This window comes from Bos mutus, chromosome 19 (genome assembly GCF_027580195.1).
Source record: "Bos mutus isolate GX-2022 chromosome 19, NWIPB_WYAK_1.1, whole genome shotgun sequence".
NCBI lineage: Eukaryota > Metazoa > Chordata > Mammalia > Artiodactyla > Bovidae > Bos > Bos mutus.
This window is the reverse complement of record NC_091635.1, coordinates 46162757-46182388: the sequence shown is the minus strand read 5'-3', so window position 1 is coordinate 46182388 and position 19632 is coordinate 46162757. Positions and strand designations below refer to the sequence as shown.

At 45.3% G+C, this 19632-nt stretch overlaps 1 non-coding gene across 1 annotated transcript; it reads right to left on the bottom strand.

The window, feature by feature from the left end:
* Positions 1-19083: 19083 nt before the first annotated feature.
* Positions 19084-19190, bottom strand: LOC138983972 (U6 spliceosomal RNA). The gene has a single exon (XR_011461335.1). It is a non-coding gene; the product is annotated as a U6 spliceosomal RNA (small nuclear RNA).
* Between the last annotated feature and the right edge of the window lie 442 nt (positions 19191-19632).

The window sequence follows — 19632 nt, the reverse complement described above, 5'->3', positions numbered from 1 at the left end:
CCCCAGATGCAGCTCAGCCCCACACTTCTGTAGCTCATGGACTGAAAGACCCCATACATCTCTCTGGGACTCAGGTTCTTCATCTGTAAAGTGAGGATGCGAACATATAACAGCAAATAAGCTGGCTGAAATGCCTAGTACCCAGACTGACATATAGTAGCTATACAACAAATGTTAAAATGTCTCTGGTTGACCCTGGTCAAAAGGTACAAAATTACAGGTATAAGATTGATAAGACTGGGACTTCCCTGTTGGTTCAGTGGTTAAGAATCTGCCTGCCAATCCAGAGGACATAGGTTTGATCCCTGGTCCAGGAAGATCTCATGTGCCACAGAGCAACCAAGGCTGTGTCCCAGGTAAAGAATCCTGCCTGCAATGCAGGAGACATGGGAGATGGGGGTTCAATCCCTGGGTATGGAAATGGCAACCCACTCCAGTATTCTTGCTTGGAAAATCCCATGGAAAGAGGAGCCTGGTGGGCTACAGTCCGTGGGGTCACAGAGAGTTGGACACCACTGAGTGACCAAGCAACAACAATCACCACTGTTGAGCCCATACTCCAGAGCCTGTGCAGTGCAACAAGAGAAGCCACTGCAATGAGAAGCCTTCACACTGAAATGAAGAGTAGCCCCCACTCACCACAACTACAGAAAGCCTGCATGCAGCGATGAAGACTCAAGGCAGTCAATAAATAAACAAATAATTTTTAAAAGATTAAGATTGATAACTTATGGGGATGTAGTGGTGGGAATTCCAGTTGAGCTCTTGCAAACCCTAAAAGATGATGCTGTGAAAGTGCTGCACTCAAGATGCCAGCAAATTTGGAAAACTCAACAGTGGCCACAGGACTGGAAAAGGTCAGTTTTCATTCCAATCCCAAAGAAAGGCAATGCCAAAGAATGCTCAAACTACCGCACAATGGCATTCATCTTACACGCTAGCAAAGTAATGTTCAAAATTATCCAAGCCAAGCTTCAACAGTACATGAACCATGAACTTCCAGATGTTCAAGCTGGATTTAGAAAAGGTAGAGGAACCAGAGATCAAATTGCCAACATTCGTTGGATCATCGAAAAAGCAAGAGAGTTCCAGAAAAACATCTACTTCTGCTTTATTGACTATGCCAAAGCCTTTAACTGTGTGGATCACAACATACTGTGGAAAATTCTTCAAGAGATGGGAATACCAGACCACCTGAGCTGCCTCCTGAGAAATCTGTATGCAATTCAAGAAGCAACAGTTAGAACTGGACATGGAAAAACAGACTGGTCCCAAATGGGGAAAGGGGTATGTCAAGGCTGTATTGTCACCCTGCTTATTTAGCTTATATGCAGAGTACATCATGTGAAATGCTGGGCTGGATGAAGCACAAGCTGGAATCAAGATTGCTGGGAGAAATATCAATAACCTCAGATATGCAGATGATGCCACCCTTATGGCAGAAAGTGAAGAAGAACTAAAGAGCTTCTTGATGAATGTGAAAGAGGAGAGTGAAAAAGCTGGTTTAAAACTCAACAGTCAAAAAACTAAGATCATGGCATCCAGTTCCATCATTCCATGGCAAATAGGTGGAGAAACAATGGAAACAGTGAGAGACTTTATTTTCTTGGGCTCCAAAATCACTGCAGATGGTGACTGCAGCCATGAAATTAAAAGAACACTTGCTCCTTGGAAGAAAAGTTATGACCAACCTAGACAGCATATTAAAAAGCAGAGACATTACTTTGCTCACAAATGTCCATCTAGGCAAAGCTATGGTTTTTCCAGTAGTCATGTATGGATGTGAGAGTTGGACCATAAAGAAAGCTGAGCACTGAAGAATTTATCCTTTTGAACTGCGGTGTTGGATAAGACTCTTGAGAGTCCCTTGGACTGCAAGGAGATCCAACCAGTCAATCCTAAAGGAAATCAGTCCTGAATATTCACTGGAAGGACTGATGCTGTAGCTGAAACTCCAATACTTTGTCCACCTGATGCAAAGAACTGACTCATTGGAAAAGGCCCTGATGCTGGGAAAGACTGAAGGCAGGAGGAGAAGGGGATGACAGAGGATTAGATGGTTGGATGGCATCACCGACTCAATGAACATGAGTTTGAGCAAGCTCTGGGAGTTGGTGATGGACAAGGAAGGCTGGCATGCTGCAGTCCATGGGGTCGCAAAGAGTCGGACACATCTAAGTGACTGAACTGCACTCAGCTGAAGTGATGGGTATCATCAGCAATACTGTCTGATATACTTGAAATCTGCTGAAAGAGTACATCTTTAAAGTTCTCATCATGAGCAAAAAAAGTATTTGTGACTAAGTGAGGTGATGGATATTAACTAGATTTTGTGGTAATCATTTCACAATATATGCATATACAAAACCATTATTTTGTACAACTTAAACTATTACAAGGTTATATGTCAATTGTGTGTTAGTCATTCAGTCGTGTCTGACTCTTTGCAGCACCATGAACTGTAGCCCACCAGGTTCCTCTGTCCATGGAATTCTTCAGGCAAGAATATTGGAGTTGCCATTTTGGAGAGCAATATTGTGTTGCCATTCCCTTCTCCAAGGGATCTTCCTGACTCAGGGGTTGAACCCGGGTTTCCTGCATTACAGGCAGATTCTTTACCATCTGAGCCACCAGGGAAGCCACTATGTATCAATTATATCTCAATGAAACTGGGGAAAACTGAGTGAAATTTAGAATTTTGGAAAACTTGTATTCACTACCATGAGCTGTGCTAGTTTCCCAGTACGTAAAGACTTTGCTGATGGGAGTACTGGTGATAACCAGTGAGTATAATTGTCTACACAAAATGAAATATGCTAACATTTGGAATATTGGCATAACTTGCTGAAGCAATGCTTTCCAAGTATCCTTTTTTTTTTTTTTTAATTCTGTTTGGTAGAATTGTCCCAATCCAAGTTCAACATATCTGTGAAAGAAGGTTTAGTCTATTTTAAACTGTGGATAAGATTTTACTTATTTTAATATAAAGTGTCAAATGAAAAATAAGCAGTCGAACAACATTGTAGACCCAGACAAGCAAATACCTAAAAGACTGGTTTGGTCCCTAAAAGTCAGATTAGACCCATGTTCCCTGATGGATCACACAGTAAAGAATCTGCCTGAAATACAGGAGACCCAGGTTTGATCCCTGGGTCAGGAAGATCCCCTGGAAAAGGGAATGGCAACCCACTCTAGTATTCTTGCCTGGAGAATCCCATGGACAGAGGAGCCTGGTGGGCTCCCGTGGAGTCTCAAGAGTCAGACACGACTGAGTGACTAACACTCACTCAAGCCAGATTAGGCATTTCTGGCTCTTTTGTCTTGTTTTAAATTGGTTCAGTTCAGAACAGGGGCAGCTTTTGGAAGCCTGATCCTACCATAATTGTATGCTACTTTTCCAAAATGTATAATTCTGGCCATCTGTCCACAAAGACAACAAGATTGTTTTGTTAATTTTAAATGTGTATTAATGTTTCTTAAAAGGGTCTGTGGTGATTGGGCAGATGTCCGAAGAGTGTTTGAATTTCTTGTACTTTCTGAATTTTTTTAAGTAAAATACGTTCTTGAATTTCTTTTCTAAGTTAAAAAAAAAAAAATGTCCAGCCTAAGGGAATAGGAGAAAGTTTACTTAACTTTTCTTGGCCTCAATTTTCTTATTATTACAGTGGAAATTGATAATAGTTTTTACATGAGGTTATTCTGAGGACTCAATGAGATTAATTCTTGTAACTTACATAACATTGTGCCTGGCCCCTAATAAATACTCAACAAATGTTTTGTTATTGTTTTAGTAAACTATCATCAACTTTACTGCCAGTTAGTCAAGTCATCATTCATCCTACTTGCTGTCTAAAGGAAGATCCCTTAGATTATGAACACAATATTAGCAGTAAAACAGCATTAAAAGAGAAGGATAATTGGGAATTCCCCTGTGGTCCAGTGGTTAAGACTCCACTCTCACACTGCAGAGGGCACAGGTTCAACCTCTGGTCAGGGAACTAAGATCCCACATGCCCTGCAGTGACCCCTCCCAAATAGAATAACAATTATTATTATAAAAATACAGATTTCCAGCTCCACTGCAGACTTTAAAAAGAGAGAGAGAGAAGAACTTAAAAATAACAAACAAAATACTGTATAAGCTGTGTTTAAAAAAACAAAACAAAACTCTATTTCTATGAAAAGGACTAAGAAATCTCAAAAACTAAGATAGTAAGTATTCAGTGTGCTCTGTAATTAGAACTCCTTTTTTATTCTACATCCTAAATAATCAATAAATAGACTTTCCTGGTGGTCCAGTGGTTAAGAAACTCTGTGTTTCCATTACAGAGGCCATAGGAACAATGCCTGGTTGGAAAACTAAGATGCCACATGCCACACGATGAGGAGAAAAGAAAAAAAAAAGTTGAAAAACAAACCCAAAATACTTAATATCTATTAATTTGTGGTGTCAATTGCTAATCTGAATTAAACTTTCCATAGTTCTAATGTATTTTTCCATATGTATAATCGATCTTTTCCAGCTCTATAGAGATATAACCAACAAACAAACTGATAAGAAAAAAAATATTAAGTATATAGTTGAGGACTGGATTTCTGAGGTTCCAGAATGATGGGATCCATAGTCCAAAGATGGAGTAGCCCCTTGTTACTCAAACTGTGGCCCACATACCAAGAAACTTTTTATTACCTAATAATAAATATTAGTTTATTAATTATAAATGAATAATTACCTGTATTATTAGGAATGCAGAATCTCAGGCCCAAGCATAAATCTACTGACTCAGAATTCACCATTTAACAGAAACTGAAGACAGTCCTGCCATTTAATGAAATGTAGCTTAGAGGTCATCTCCAACCTCTTTAGCCTGAGTACCTGCAATTGAAAGAGACACAGTGGCTCAGATCATAAAGAATCTGCCTCTAATGCAGGAGACCTGGGTTCGATCCCTGGGTCAGAAGCCCCTGGAGGAGAAAATGGCAACCCACTCCAGTATTCTTGCCTGGAGTATCCCATGGACAGAGGAGCCTGGTGGGCTACAGTCCAAGAGGTTGCAAAGAGTCAGACACGACTGAACGACTAACACTTTCTTTCAAAGAAGGCAGAGTGTGAGGGGTGAGAGTCAGCTCAGAGGGCCTGGAAAACAGGTAATAATGGTCATTCTGGGCAAGTGCAGGCCCCATGGCCTAATGAACCTTTTCTGTGGTCCTTACCTCCTAACTAAGAGCTCCATTTTGGAGCTCGTCTTCTCCCAGATCTCATAGCCAGGTGTTTGGACTGTATCCTACCAGGACCTCTCGTATTGTTTCTTAGAAAAGATATCTCTCCTGGGCATTTTAAAAATTGGAGTATAGCTGGTTTACGACGCTTTGTTAGTTTCAGGTGTACAGCAAAGCGGTTCATATACATATGTGTGTACATGTATATAATCACTCAGTCACATCCGACTCTTTGCTGTCCTTCAGACTGTACCCCGCTAGACTCCTCTGTCCATGGGATTTTTCAGGCAAGAATACTGGAGTAGTTTTCCATTTCCTTCTCTAAGGGATCTTCCCAACCCAGGAATCGAACTTGTGTCTCCTGCATTGCAGGCAGATGCTTTTACCTGCTGAGCCATTCAGGGAAGCCTATATATACATACATACAAGACTCTGATATATGTTCGTTTTTTCCTTATAGGTTATTACAAAATATTGACTATAATTCCCTGTGCTATACAGTAGGTCCTTGTTGGTTATCTATTTTGTATATATTAGCACATAGGTGTTTTCAGTCTTTCGAGTATTTTTGAGATTGAGAGTTGATCTTTTTTTTCCCTTTTGGCCACATGTGGCCATGTGGGATCTTAGTTCCCTGACCAGAGATCAACTCACACCCCCTCCAGTGGAAGCATGGAGTCTTAACCACTGGATTTCTGGGGAAGTCCCGAGATTGATGGGTAATCATGGACAGACACAGACTCCTAGAAGTGGAACATGGACTAAGTGTAGGAGTTTTTACAGCCTATTTGGTGATGCCAGAAGCTCTAGAGAAAAGTGTGGCTCAAAATTATGTTATTAGGTATGGGGGTGCAGGTTGTTATGGTGATGGTAAACAGACTGGACAAGTGTTGAAATAATGGGAGAAAAAACCCACAGCGTATATTCTTTGAATCATGTGTGAGGAAGTCATAGCTGGCTCCCATGGGGCTGGCAGTCAGCGATAAGTCAGCAATTGCAATAGTAATACATTTATGATCTCAGTTTTTCCCTCAGGGCATCTAAACTCTGATCTTTAAAATAAAACCAAACAATATAGTAAGCTTTTATTTGCACAGCGCTTTATGACTTCTGTAACACTTTTTAGGCATTCATTTATTTACCAAATATTTATTTGAGAATATGCTGTGTATCAGAAACTGGACCAGATATTGGGATGAAAATGGTGAATGGCACAAACACAGGTGCTGCTGTCTATGGAATTTACATTGACGTAGATTTACTCTATAGTGAGTTTGGCTAAATTCTGTCACTCATTTACAGTCACTGTGCTAAACGCAATAACCCCAAAGAATCCTCATAACAGTACTTTGAAGTTGAGACTTTTATTGTCTCCTTTACCCAGGTAGGCTTGATGGGAATACCCAAAATTCAAAGTTCAGGTAACTTATCCAAAGAGATCTGGGGAGTTGTTGGTGGGCCAAGGAAGAAGCCAAGTTCTTGACTCTGAGATGCTCATCCATCAATAGCTCGATCTGTACGTATTCTGACAATGGCAATGAAGCTGAGCCTTAAAGGCTGAGCAGGGTTTGGGAGACAGAGAACATTCCAGAAAGTAGAGCTAGAGTCTAAGCTGGAAAAGGTGATGAAAGGACAGGGCCCCTTGGGGAAGCAATCATTTCTGGAATTAAAAGTTGAGACCTGCAAATGAGGACTGCCTTTGGAAAAGGGCGGACATTGTCTATGACAGCCAGAGCAAGACTGGGAAAGTTCTCGGATGCCATTCCAAGGAGTTTAGTCCTTTATCTTTTAGGCAACAGGAAGTCCTCAATTCACAAGAGAGTGATGAGACCACAGTTCTTTTTAAGTGAGATCACTACCCCAGGAAGATGCAAGATGAATTAGGCACCCTTTGGGAGAGATGGTGAGCAGTCCAAAAAAAAAAAATGAAAGAGTTGGATAGAAAGCTGTTGCTGTGCCCACTCCCAGGCTCTCCACCTTGCTGCATAATGAGCTCAGCACTGCTTCTCAAAGTTTAATATAATTCGAATCCCCAGGAAAATAATGTTAAAAGCAAATTCTGATTGGATAGGTCGGAGGTGGGGCGTAAGATCTTGCATTTATTAAAAAAAATAATTTTATTTGTTTATTTTTGATTGTTTGGGGTCTTTGTTGCTGCACAGGCTTTTCTCTTGTTGCCACAAGTCGGGGATACTCTCTGGTTGCAGTGCTCAGGCTTCTCATTGTGGAGACTTCTCTTGTTGTGGAACACAGACTCTAGGTCTTGCAAGCTTCAATATTTTCGGTGCACGGACTCAGTAGTTGTGCTTCCTGGGACCTAGAGCACTGATTCAGTAATGGTGGCACATGGGCTTAGTTGCCCTGCGGCATGCGGGATCTTTCCCGACCAGGGATCAAACCTGTGTCTCCTGCATTGGCAGGTGGATTCTTTACCACTGAGCCACCCGGGAAGCCTGAACTCTTGCATTTCTAACAGGATCTCAGGTGATGCAGATGCTGCTTCTCTGGGGACCTCACTGTATAACAAGATGTACAGAATGATGACAATGAACAAGGGTACACAGAGCCCCTACTATGCACCAGCAACTTTGCTGAGCCCTTTGAACAACCAGTTCATTCAGCTCTCTTAACCAAGAGACAGGACTCTTGGTAAAACATGGATTTTACTGATAAAGGAAATGGATCTCAGAGGGGTTAGGTATCTTGTTCAGAGTCACACAGGCACTTTAACCCAGTCCCTCTGAAATTTTTCTGCCATAGAGAGTACACAGGATGCAGTCAGAAAGCTCAGGAATTTAATAAATTTAGATCCTTTCCTCAGAAACCATCACCACATAGTGACCACGAGAAAAAGTCAATCATTACTCATATCCAGAAAGGAAGGAAGAAGCAGTTTTCTCTTTTTATCTTGTGACCAAAAGGGGTTCCTTTAAGGAACAAGTCTGCAGGATAGCAGGTGAAGATAGGGAAGTGCATGAGATGCCAGCCTATGAAGCAACCTTCTTGAAATGCTAACGTTTGAAGCCTCAGCATCTTGGTGCTGTGGGGCAGGGGTGAGAAGGAAGCAGCTAGTTGGGCCAGGGAGGGCAAAGAGCCGCTTGCTTCTCACGTAAATGCTCGGGGTTGAGGACAAGGCCTGGCAGGAGGCCCAGGAATGTCTCATTTTCTATCGTGGGCGATTTCAGGGTGCAGGGAGCACTCCAGTCATGTTAAATAATATGCTATTGCAACATCCATGCCTGGGTTTTCCCATTTTCTCTGGCCAGATCTGGAGAGCGAATCAAAGAATCACAGAAAGAGGCAGTGTTTAGAGTCCAGGCAGAAAAATCCCATGGAGGAAACAAGAGACAGTGACTGAGGAGGGTTCTGACGGTCCCTCTATCCCCCTCCAGGAGAGGCTGGCTGGCCCCGATATTTGTGCTGACCCCGGGGCAGGAAGCAGCCCAAATGCTGCAAGTCCACTGTGACCCCATGGACTGTAGCCCACCAGGCTCTTCTGTCCATGGGATTTCCCGGGCAAGAATACTGCAGTGTTGCCATTTCCTTCTCCAAGGGAACTTCCTGACCCAGGGATCAAACGCAGGTCCCCTGTATTGCAGGCAGATTCTTTACCATCTGAGCCCCTAGGGAAGCCCTAAGTGCCACCAGGCAGTGCTAGAGAATTGGCTTTGAGAACCAGTATTGTGGCAGTAGCAGTAAAGAACTCACCTGCCAATGCAGGCAATGTAAGAAACACAGGTTTGATCTCTGGGTCAGGAAGATCCCCTGGAGTAGGAAATGACAATCCACTCCAGTATTCTTGGCTGGAAAAATTCCACGGACAGAAGAGCTTGGCAGGCTATTGTCCTTGGGGCTGCAAAGAGTCAGACGCGACTGAGTGGTAAATGAAAATGAAAAAGCTGGGACAGGCTGCTGCATATGAACCACTAGCCACAGAATTATCTAGCACTTCTTTTTTTTTTTTATTGGAGTGTAGTTAGCTTACAATGTTGTGTTAGTTCCTGTTGTCTAGCACTGTGAATCAGTTATGTGTATACATATATCCACTTTTTTAAAGATTCTTTTTCTACATAGGCCACTACAGAGTACTGAGTAGAGTTCCCTGTGCTGTATGGTAAGTCCTTCTTAGTTATCTATTTCATATGTAGCAGTGTGCATGTGTCAATCAGTGTCCAAACCTCACTATGGACCTGGTGAATTAAAATTTGGGGAGTGAGGGTGGATGTTATTTTTAACAAATTTTCCAGTTGATTCCTACTCACTTTGAAGTTTGGAAAATACTCATAAACCCCACTAGCAAAATGAGGAACATGGACAATATAGGGAAAAGCTTCTGCAGTCACTTAAACCCAGATGTGTCCCCCAGCCCTACAGCTGCATGATTTTTTTTGCCCATCCCTTGACTTTGTGGACTCCCATCTGTCAATGGGTTTAAGATGTCCTCTACTGAGGGCTGTTTTGAGGGTCACGTGAGCTGGGGGTCTGCAAGTGCCTGCTACATACAAGGTGACCAATGCATACTCGTGGACTTAAATTCAGCATCTTCTGGTCTTGCATCTTGTTGAAATAGCCTTGGTTGCTCATCTACCCAGGACACCTGCAGTCGGTGAGTGGAAGGCTATGGAGAGACTGGGGAGAAGTCAGAAGATATAGTTGGATTTATTCCCACTCTATTTGCCCACTAATAGGCTTTGAGGTGGATGTGAAAAATCAGGACCCCAACAGCCTGGGACATATGCTAACTCTAACAAGATGTATTTTTACAGGGGTGGGAAAGATACTGACCTTGTACTTCACAGATTTAAGTGCAAACAACAGGACTTGGGTAGTCTACCACGTGACATAAGCAGGAGAAAAGTGAAGGTGCCTTGGACTGCACTACTAGAGGAACAAGCTTTGGAATGAGTGGGTAAGAGACTCACTTTTCTTTCTCTGCTTGTCAGCAGAGCCTTTAGACCTTCCTACACTGTGAGTGTGAGGGATAGTAGGTCTTATCTCTTAAGGAGAGGAAAGAGGGTGATGGAAGGAGCCAAGACTGTATGTCTGGGTAGCAGTTTCAATAGTAGAGTAACTCAGCATAAAGAAAAAGAAGCAAAGTAATTGCTTATATGATGGTCTGAAAGTGTGAGCTGGGGAAATGAGAGAGTGAACTGAACAAACAGATTTAGGAAGAATGGGTGGAAATGGCCAAGACACAGACTTCAGTCCCTCATATGGAAGAACTTCAGCAGTCACTGCTGTTACTGAGCCTTCCGCCAAGTACGCTGAATTGCTTTATGTTATCTGTCCTCCAACAGCCTTGCCAAGCAGGCATTCCTGTCGCCGTATTTCAGATGAGCAAACGGGTTCAGATAAAGGAAGTGACTTGGCAAAGTCACACAGATCAGAAGGGTGAGGTCAAGAACTAAACCTCTAGGCGCTGAAGACACTGCCCTGCTGAGCTGGGCTGTTAATCTGACAAGCAGAGGAGCCTGGAGATGGAGTGTGTTGCCCTGAAAGGTAGTGAGCCCCCCATCATTGAAGGTGACCATCTGTCAAGGACTGTACGGAAAGGACTCAGTAAAGACAGATCGGTTGATCCTAGAAATAAAGGCCTTAGACTCTGGAATCCTATGCCACTTTAAGATCCCTTGTGCTGTTTCACAGATCTACTATAGCTCAAGTGCTTGTCATCGGGCCAGGTATCTGTAGTGAGGGTCTCACAGATGATGGCTTTTAAAGTGGGCTGGAGGATTTCCCTGGTGGTCCAGTGGTTGAGAATTCATCTTTCAATGCAGGGGATGTGGGTTTGATCCCTAGTTGGGGAAATAGGATCCCACAGGCCATGCATGGGGCAGCTAAGCCCACGGGCCACAACTCAAGAGCCAGCCCACTGTAGTACAGATGCCACACGGAGCAGCCAAGACCTAACACAGCCAAATAAATAAATAAACATTAAAATGAAATGGGCTGGAGTCACTTGCGATGTCCTTGAAGTTTCCCTCATCCTTAATTCCGTAATTCCCCTCCCAATTACACAAAGATAACTGTCCCCTACTTATCATACATGGCCCAAGCCTTCCTTCCTCCATTCTTGAGATTCCTTAGAATCAGCTTTGACTTTAACTACCTTCTTCCAGGTACCTGCCACCAACGAGGAGTTTCATTCTCAAACTTGGTAGGGAGGGCTTCTATGCTGGGTTAAACCAGGATTCCCAGTGAGCATGGAAGAAGAACACCCATGAAAGTTTCAGGAAAGAGCATGGCTTCGGGTTTGAATCTAGTGCCTCACACTGCCTGATGAACATCTTGTGTAAATCACTTAACCAAATGGGGCCTGGGTTCAATCCCTGGGTCAGGAAGATCCTCTGGAGAAGGGAATGGCAACCCACTCCAGTATTCTTGCCTGGAGAATCGCATGAACAGAAGAGCCTGGCAGAAAATAAATGTTTAAAAGAATAGTGAAAAGAAAAAAAAAAAAAAAGACAAGAAAGGTGCACTAGAAAAAATCCACTTAAAAGAAAGTATGGAGGAATAGAATAAAAAAGATGTAAAACATATATAAAACAAATAACTACACGGCATATTTAAATCGTGTCTCATCAGTAATTACATTAAATGCAGATGATTGAACCCTGTAAAAGGCTGAGTTTGGCAGGATGGATTAGAAGAGCATGACTTTCAAAGAGGTAAAAAGAAACATATAACAATTCAACGAGCTCATTAAAACATGCTCAACACCATTAGTCATTAGAGAAATGCAAATCAAAACCAAAATGATGTATCACTTTGGACACACAAGGATGGCCACAATCAAAAAAGCAGATGACTGCCAGTGTTGGTGAGAATATGGAGAAACCGGAACCCTCGTATATTGCCGGTAAAATGGCGCGGCTACTTTCGAAAACAGTTTGGCACTTTCTCAAAAATCAGACATAGAGTTAACATATTACCCTGCAGTTTTCTACTCAGGGAAACTAACCAAGAGAATTGAAAACATATGCTTCAAAACAGAAACTTGTACACAAGTATTGATAGACTCATCATTCACATTAGCCAGAAAGTAGAGACAAACCAAATGTCCACCAGGTGAGGAAACAAAATGTAGTCTATCCATTCAATAGTTAGTATTTAGCCATAAAAAGGAATAAAGTACTGATAGCTGTTACAGCATAGATAAATCTGGAAAATATTATGCTGAGTGAAAGAAGCCCATTAAAAAATGCTCCACATTGCATGTGAAATGTCCAGCAGGGAAAAATCAATAGAGACAGAAAATAGATTAGTGGTTGCCAAGAGCTGGGAACAGAGAGTGTATGTATTATTGAATGTGGAGTGATTTTTTTGGAGGGACAAAAACATTCCGGAATTAAATAATGGTAATTGTTGAGCAACTTTATACTAAAACCACTGAACTCTACAGTTTAAAGAGTTGAATACTACTAATGTGTGAATAAAATCTCAGTGTTTAAAAAAAGCTATGGGATAATACATATACACCCCTGAATATCCTTTGGCATAGAAGTGGTATTCAGTGAATGTTTATTTTCTTTTCTTCTTCCTGTTCTTCTCCCAGTGTGGTTTTTTAAAGAAGTCAGCCTGGTCTGCTCACCGCTAAGAACCTCTGCCTGGTGGCGTCAGCTTATTGGACTGAAAGTCAAGTTTATAGTCTCGATTTCCTGAAAGCCTGATGTCTCCTGGGCCTCAGGCTCACTTTCATGATTTACAGGCAAATCTCAGATCATCAGAGCTGGAAATCACTCAAAAATTCTGCAAACATTCTCCACCCTTCAATTAGCAAATATGAGGCTTATGGCATCCAGAGAAAGTCAATGTTGGTCCCACAGGAAAAAAAAAAAAGGTACTGAAAACAAAGAGAAACCATTCTCCAGTTTATCAGGTGACAGAGGAAGCCTGTGATGCCATGTGGCAAAGTATTTTCAGGGCCCAGCTGTTGTTCAGTGGCTCAGTCATGTCTGACTGTTTTTCGACCCCATAGACTATAGCACACCAGGCTTCCCTGTCCTTCACCATCTCCCAGAGTTTGCTCAAACTCGTGTCACTGAGTCAGTGATGACATCCAACCATCTCATCCTCTGTCCTCCCCTTCTCCTCCTGCCTTCAATCTTTCCCAGCATCAGGGTCTTTTCTAATGAGTCTGCTCTTCACATCAGGTGGTGAAAGTATTGGAGCTTCAGCTTCAGCATCAGTCCTTTCAATGAATATTCAGGGTTTATTTCCTTTAGGATAGACTGGTTGGATCTCCTTGCAGTCCAAGGGACTCTCAAGGGTCTTCTCCAGCAGCACAGTTAGAAAGCATCAATTCTTCGGTGCTCAGGCTTCTTTATGGTCCAACTCTCACATAAATATGACTATCGGAAAAACCATAGCTTTGACTATACAGACCTTTGTCAGCAAAGTGATGTCTTTGCTTTTTAATATGCTGTTAGCAGTGCCGTTAGCGGTCTCGGATCTCCAGGCCTCCACAGTAAGGGAAGGGTTGAAATAAAGATCTCAGTGTTTGATGTTAGAAAGCGGAAAGGGAACTTCTTTGGTCAGCCGTGCTGACTTTTCTTTACTAGAGAAGCATTTCCTTCTCCATTAGTGTGTGTGAGAATGGGGTAGGGCACACCCAACCGAAGGCGGAGATGGAGGCAGGGAATCAGTTCAGAGGAGGAACCTGAGACGTGGGGGCGGGTGGAGTCTAAGATGAAAACTGACCCAAGAATGGAGCCCGAGATTTTTTTCAGTCATCCCAAAGTGTTCCTTAATTTTTTTTTTAATCTACTTTGACCCAACATTTTTTTTTAATTGGAATGCAATTGCTTTACAATGTTGTGTCCATTTATGCTGTACAATGCAGTGAATAAGCTATATGTATACATATATCCCCTCTTTCTTGAGCTTCCCTCCCACCCCCACCGTATCCCACCCCTCAAGGTCTGATATCACAGAGCACCAAGCTGAGCTCCCTGTTAAACAGCAGCTTCCCACCAGCTATCACACGGTAGCGTATGTGGGTCAACGCTACTCTCTCAATTTGTCCGTCCGTCTTCTTCCCTCTCTGTGCCCAGACATAGAGAAAGGAGCCTGAGATTGGATGCTCAATTGTTTGCTGTCCAGGGTGGGATTTCAGACTGAGAAGTGAAAAAAAATCCACAAGGAGAATGTTACACCTTGGGCATCGTAATCCTTGGAGGCAGTTACCCTTCTATCTCTGTGGGGGATGGGAGTTACAGCACATTGTCCAGGGAAGGTAACCCCGGCAGCCCGGTGAACATAGCCCTACTGGGTGCTGGAATCTTCTGAAATTTTGGCGGCTCCATGGGCTGAGTCAAGGTGAGGGACACAGGAGAAGGAGGAATGTGGGGTGGAAGGGAAAGGGTATACATGCAGGGACTCAGGAGTCTGGGACGTGTGGTTGAATGAGCTCATTCTGGAATGTCAGTTCATCCAGGAACTTCTGGATGAACCTGACCAGAGGAGCCAAGACTACAGAGCGGTAAGAGGGTAGGACAGGGAGGGCCCAGAGTCAAGGCAAGGCAATGTGTGGGAGATAGAGTAAGGATGGGGGACAGGGAGACGCTCACTGTTGGACGTGGGAGGTGCTGAGTGTCAGGGGTGACGGAGGCGGCTCAGTGTCAGGGGCCAGCACGAAGCTGGCAGTGCCCGGTTCCAGGCATGAGGGAGGCTTACTGCCAAGGATGCACTTGTGCTCAGGACTGGGAAGATGCAGGTCAGTGATGGGCGGTGGATTTCTTTTTGGGGACGGCCATGCCACGCAACATGTGGGATCTTGCCCAAGCAGGACTGAGCCCATGCCCCTTGCATTGGAAGTGCAGTCTAAACCGCTGGACCACCAGGGAAGTCCCAGGCCAGGGATGGGAAGGAACGGAGGGGAGGCGTGGGTGCTGGAGTGTGTGTGTGTGTGTGTTGAGTAGCTCGGTTTTGTCTGACCCTTTGTGATCCCACGGACTGTAACCCACCAGGCTCCTCTGTCCATGGAATTTCCCAGGCAAGAATACTGGAATGGATTGCCATTTCCTTTTCCAAGGGATCTTCCGGACCCAGGGATCGAACCTGAATCTGTTGTGTCTCTTGTATTGCAGGTGGATTCTTTACTGCTGAGCCAATTGGGTGCTGGAGAGGGGAGCTGCATCCCAGCATGAAGGTTGGAGGTCCAGTTTCTGGGGGAGCTCAGTGACAAGGACAGAGGTCAGCTAGACTGACCCTCTGTAGAGGACTCAGAACTCTTGAGATCCGGCCACAAACTCCCTCCTGACTCTCCTCTGCCTCCCCCTGGCTCCACTCTCTCTCCCCCACTAGCTGCCTCCCTACCCTCACTCATCAGGCTGTTTGTCAGGACTCAGGATGGGGGTCTGGCCTACGGCAGGGCAGAGATATACCGGCGTGGACACAAGGCCCCAGGGAAGGGGCAGCCCGGGCTGCCTCTGACCCCTGACCTCTACTGTCCCACACCAGGGCCGAGGCTGGTGGCTTCTGGGGGCTGGCCAGGCTGGAACAGCGGACGGGCCCCACCAGGCTCTAACGCAGTAGCATCCTTCCATTCCCAGTGGTCCAGTGACACCCCAACCTGTGAAGGAGCTTGTCAAGAAGGCCTAGAAGAGGAGGAAGCAGGCCATGTTCTAATGCCAGGTTTCCAAGGCCCTGAGATAGGAAATGTGCCCAGAGCCACTTAGCAGGGCCATGGCAAGGCCTGTAACCAGGACCCAGGATCCTGGTTCCAGCTCACCATCTTTCCCACGCATCTCATGCCTTCCAAGCAGTGCATCTCATGCTTTCAAATCCTGCCAGGAGATCAACAGGCTCTGCCATTCATTAACCAGGTGACCTTGAAAAGTCAGTGAACTTCCTCAAATCTGTTTCCCTGTGTGCCATACGGGCACAAGGTGATTGGAGTGTCACCAGCCTTATCGACTCAACAGGAGGTCACTTTCTCCAGCTCTTATCCTGCACACGCTTTATGAAGGATCTGAGTCTCCTGAAACAGTCCCCCAGTCACAATGCAGCCAAGTGGGGACTCTAACGAGGTGTTACCCACGTGTACACCTTCTGCTGGTGCCATGCTATGCCTCTGCCCTGAGAAGCCTGGCAGCATTCTTCTGGGGACCATGGTGCCTGTGCTCCTGGCACCCTGCATTCCATCATATGCACTTGTCTCTGGGGGAGAGTGTTCATCCCCACCCGCACCCCCCACCACAGGTGTGAATCTTGTGTAGAGGGGTGTCCAAGCAACAAGGTTAACCCTCCATGCCTTGCAAAATTTTCAGGAAAATAACTCCTTTAGCTTTCAGTTACTGCTCTCCAAGGGTCAAGAGATTTCACTGAATGACAAATGCCAGCTCTGCTAAGTGCAGCAGGGACAGGGATACTCACCAGACCTTCCGTCTGCTCCTCAGCATCTCCTAGCTCCTCTTGCATTTGGTGAGGCCATGTGACTAGTTCTGACCAGTCAATGTGATGTCACTTCCCACTGGAAGCTCAAGAGACTTACACTTTCTTGCCCTTATTTAGGAACTGGTGACATCCCAGATGCCAGGTCCATAAGTGAATGGGACAGAGTCCTCCCCCAGGGTTAGACTTTGCATGAGTAAGAAGTAAACTTTCAGGTGTAAAGTCACTGAGATTTTGGGCTTGCTTGTTACACAGCACAACCTAGCTTCTGCTGACTAATGCACCAAAATAAACTTTGCCTCTCCTAACCAAGATGTCCTTACCTGATCCAGCTCAACAGGCCAGGTTTCTTCTTCCCTTAACCTGTGATTTCTTCAAGAGATGGCTCAGTTCCACAGCCAGAAGGCTCCTTGTAAGGATTCTCTGTGAATTCATGACAGGTGCTCTCACTTGGCAGAGCCTCACTTGGACCCACCGTCACCATCACCACGTCACCAGCGCCCCTCACTGGTGTCCCTGTTGCAAAGGTCTCTTCTCTCAATAACTGATTCCACCCTGGATTCCAACCTTCCAGACTCTGAACACTAAACAGCATAGATCTGTGTATTCGGCAGGTTTCCCTACATTCTCACGAGGTACAAATGTTGCTTTGTCATTGACCTCATTTCCAGTCTCCTCTCATGATGGCCTGACCCCTGCTATTTCTCTCCCGCATATACACTCCCATCTCTTCCTGCAGCGGTTCCATGCACATTGCAGCGTTTGGCCAGCCTCACAGGATGCTTGCTGCCTGCCAGCTCTTATACCACAGGCTGTTGTTGCTCCTTCAGACAGGATTCTGCCTGCTTCTGATGAAATCCCGTTAGGGCTTGGCCCAACCAGATTCACAAACTAAATCTGTAGTTTGCACCTGCAGGCACACCCAAAGGCTGGAGGGAAGTTTCCATGTCCTTTTAGAAGTACTTCCTCCCCACCCTACCCCTAAGCCTTCAGGTGTACCTGGACTTCAGGTGTGGCAGGAAAGGGTCCATCTCCTCCCTTGCAAGGAAAATGCTCAGTTGCTTCCGTTGTGTCTGACTCTCTGGGACCCCATAGACTGCAGCTTGCTGGGCTCCTCTGTCCATGGGAGCATCCCGGACAGAAGAGTGGAGTGGGTGGCCATTTCCTCCTCCAGAGGATCTTCCCTGCTCTGGAATTGAACCTGGATCTCCTGTGGCTCCTGCATTGGCAGGCAGGTTCTCTACCTCTGAGCCACCTGGGAAACCCACACTTGCAGGCGGCATGCGATGGACTTGCTTAGTCTTGGTAATGCTGGTGTTATTTCTCTGTGGAGCCTGTCTCCCTGGCTTCCATGGGACTTGAAAAATAGTCTCCACCATGTACCCATTTCTAAAGGCTCTCTCCACAATCCAGGCATGAGACTCTCCATACTTCTCCAGTTCTGGGTCTGTATCTCTGTTTCGTGTGAGTCTCAGTCTGTTGATGCTCTGAGCTAGGAACGCCTGCAGGCACTCCCCTGGGTTGCACTCCTCCTGGGAGCACCACTGAGTCTTCCCCAGTTGAAGCCAGTGTGGAGGCTGGACCAGCTATTGTGACTCTTCCTATGCACCTCGGCAGCAACCATCAGGGAACTTTGAAAAGACAAGTTTGCTACTCACGGTCCTGGAGGGTCCATGACACTGCAGTGGCCACACACTGAGGCCTCAGACAGCGAACTCAGACCTGGGGCTCTGCCTTTACTGGGGTGAGGGTGAGGTTACCTGGGATTCCATGGGTTTGGGTGAACTTAAAACACAAAAGAAATAAAGCAGGGAAGGGAAAATTGGGGTCACTCAAGTGGTCAGTTGGCTAGGTTACCCAGAGCGTTCTGAAAGGGGAACTCCACGGGTGGAGTGGCCTGACCCTTTATCTGATTTTGTAGCCCACAATGTGCTTGTTAGAGATGGATGTCTTTGAAGTGGATGCCTCAGCAATCAAAAGTTTGATGTCGGCCCCTCCCATTACAACCAAAAGCTGGAAATTCCCTCGTGGTTCCGTGGTTGGGACTCAATGCTCCTGATGCCTTCACCGTTGTGGCTTGGGTTCAGTCTCTGGTTGGGGAACCAAGATCCCACAAGCCAAGTGGCATGGCGAAACAAGCAATCAAAAGCAATCATAAGCTAACTTACACAACAATTCCCAACTCTTTGTTTAGAGGCATCGGATGTCCTGAATACTCAGGCATCTTCCTGGGCACAGTCCTACGTACTTTTCTCCACGCTCCGCCTTGCTGGATATGCCAGATGAGGTGATTGTCTCAGACTTAGTCAGTCTGGAGTTTTCTAGGTCATCGGTACAACGGTGATATAGCATAGGGGTTAGAGAGTGAGCTCGGGGGGTGGGCTCTGCGGGTTCAAAATCTGAGCTCTGTTCATTTTTGTTTGTCTGTTTTTGTTCTTTGCTGCTGCTTTTATTTTTTGCTCGTTTGTTTAAACTGTGGAGCACTTCTCCAGTTTGCATGCCGTCCTTGTGCAGGGGCCACGCTCATCTTCTATGTATTGTTCCAATTTGAGTACATGTGTTGCTGAGGCGAGGACCGAGCTCTGCTGGTTTTAAGCCAGGTAACCTTGGGGAGACTCCTTAACCTCACTTTAGTCATCTGTGAAACGGGGAGGCTAATGACGCAAATCTCCCAGGGCTTTTGGGAGGATTACATGGCATAATATATGCTAAGTGCTCAAAGCCTGCCACAGAGGAAATGCTCAGAGTTTCCTCCGCGTGCCCCAGTAGGCCCTTCTGTGGGGAGCGAGCTCCGCCCGTGGCAAAGGTCATGAGGAAGGAGGCTTGGCATATGCAAAGGCGGGATGGAGCCTCAGGAGTCCCCTTGGAAATTCTCGAGCATCTACCCCCAAAACCAGAGTCTGCCTACTTTCTGCTTTGTGCTCTCACCTACACCTCTGACTTTACAGGGGGCTGTCCCCCACTACCTCTCTCTGAAAAAAGAGTTAGCTTACAGCTCCAGTTAACAATGCCTGGATG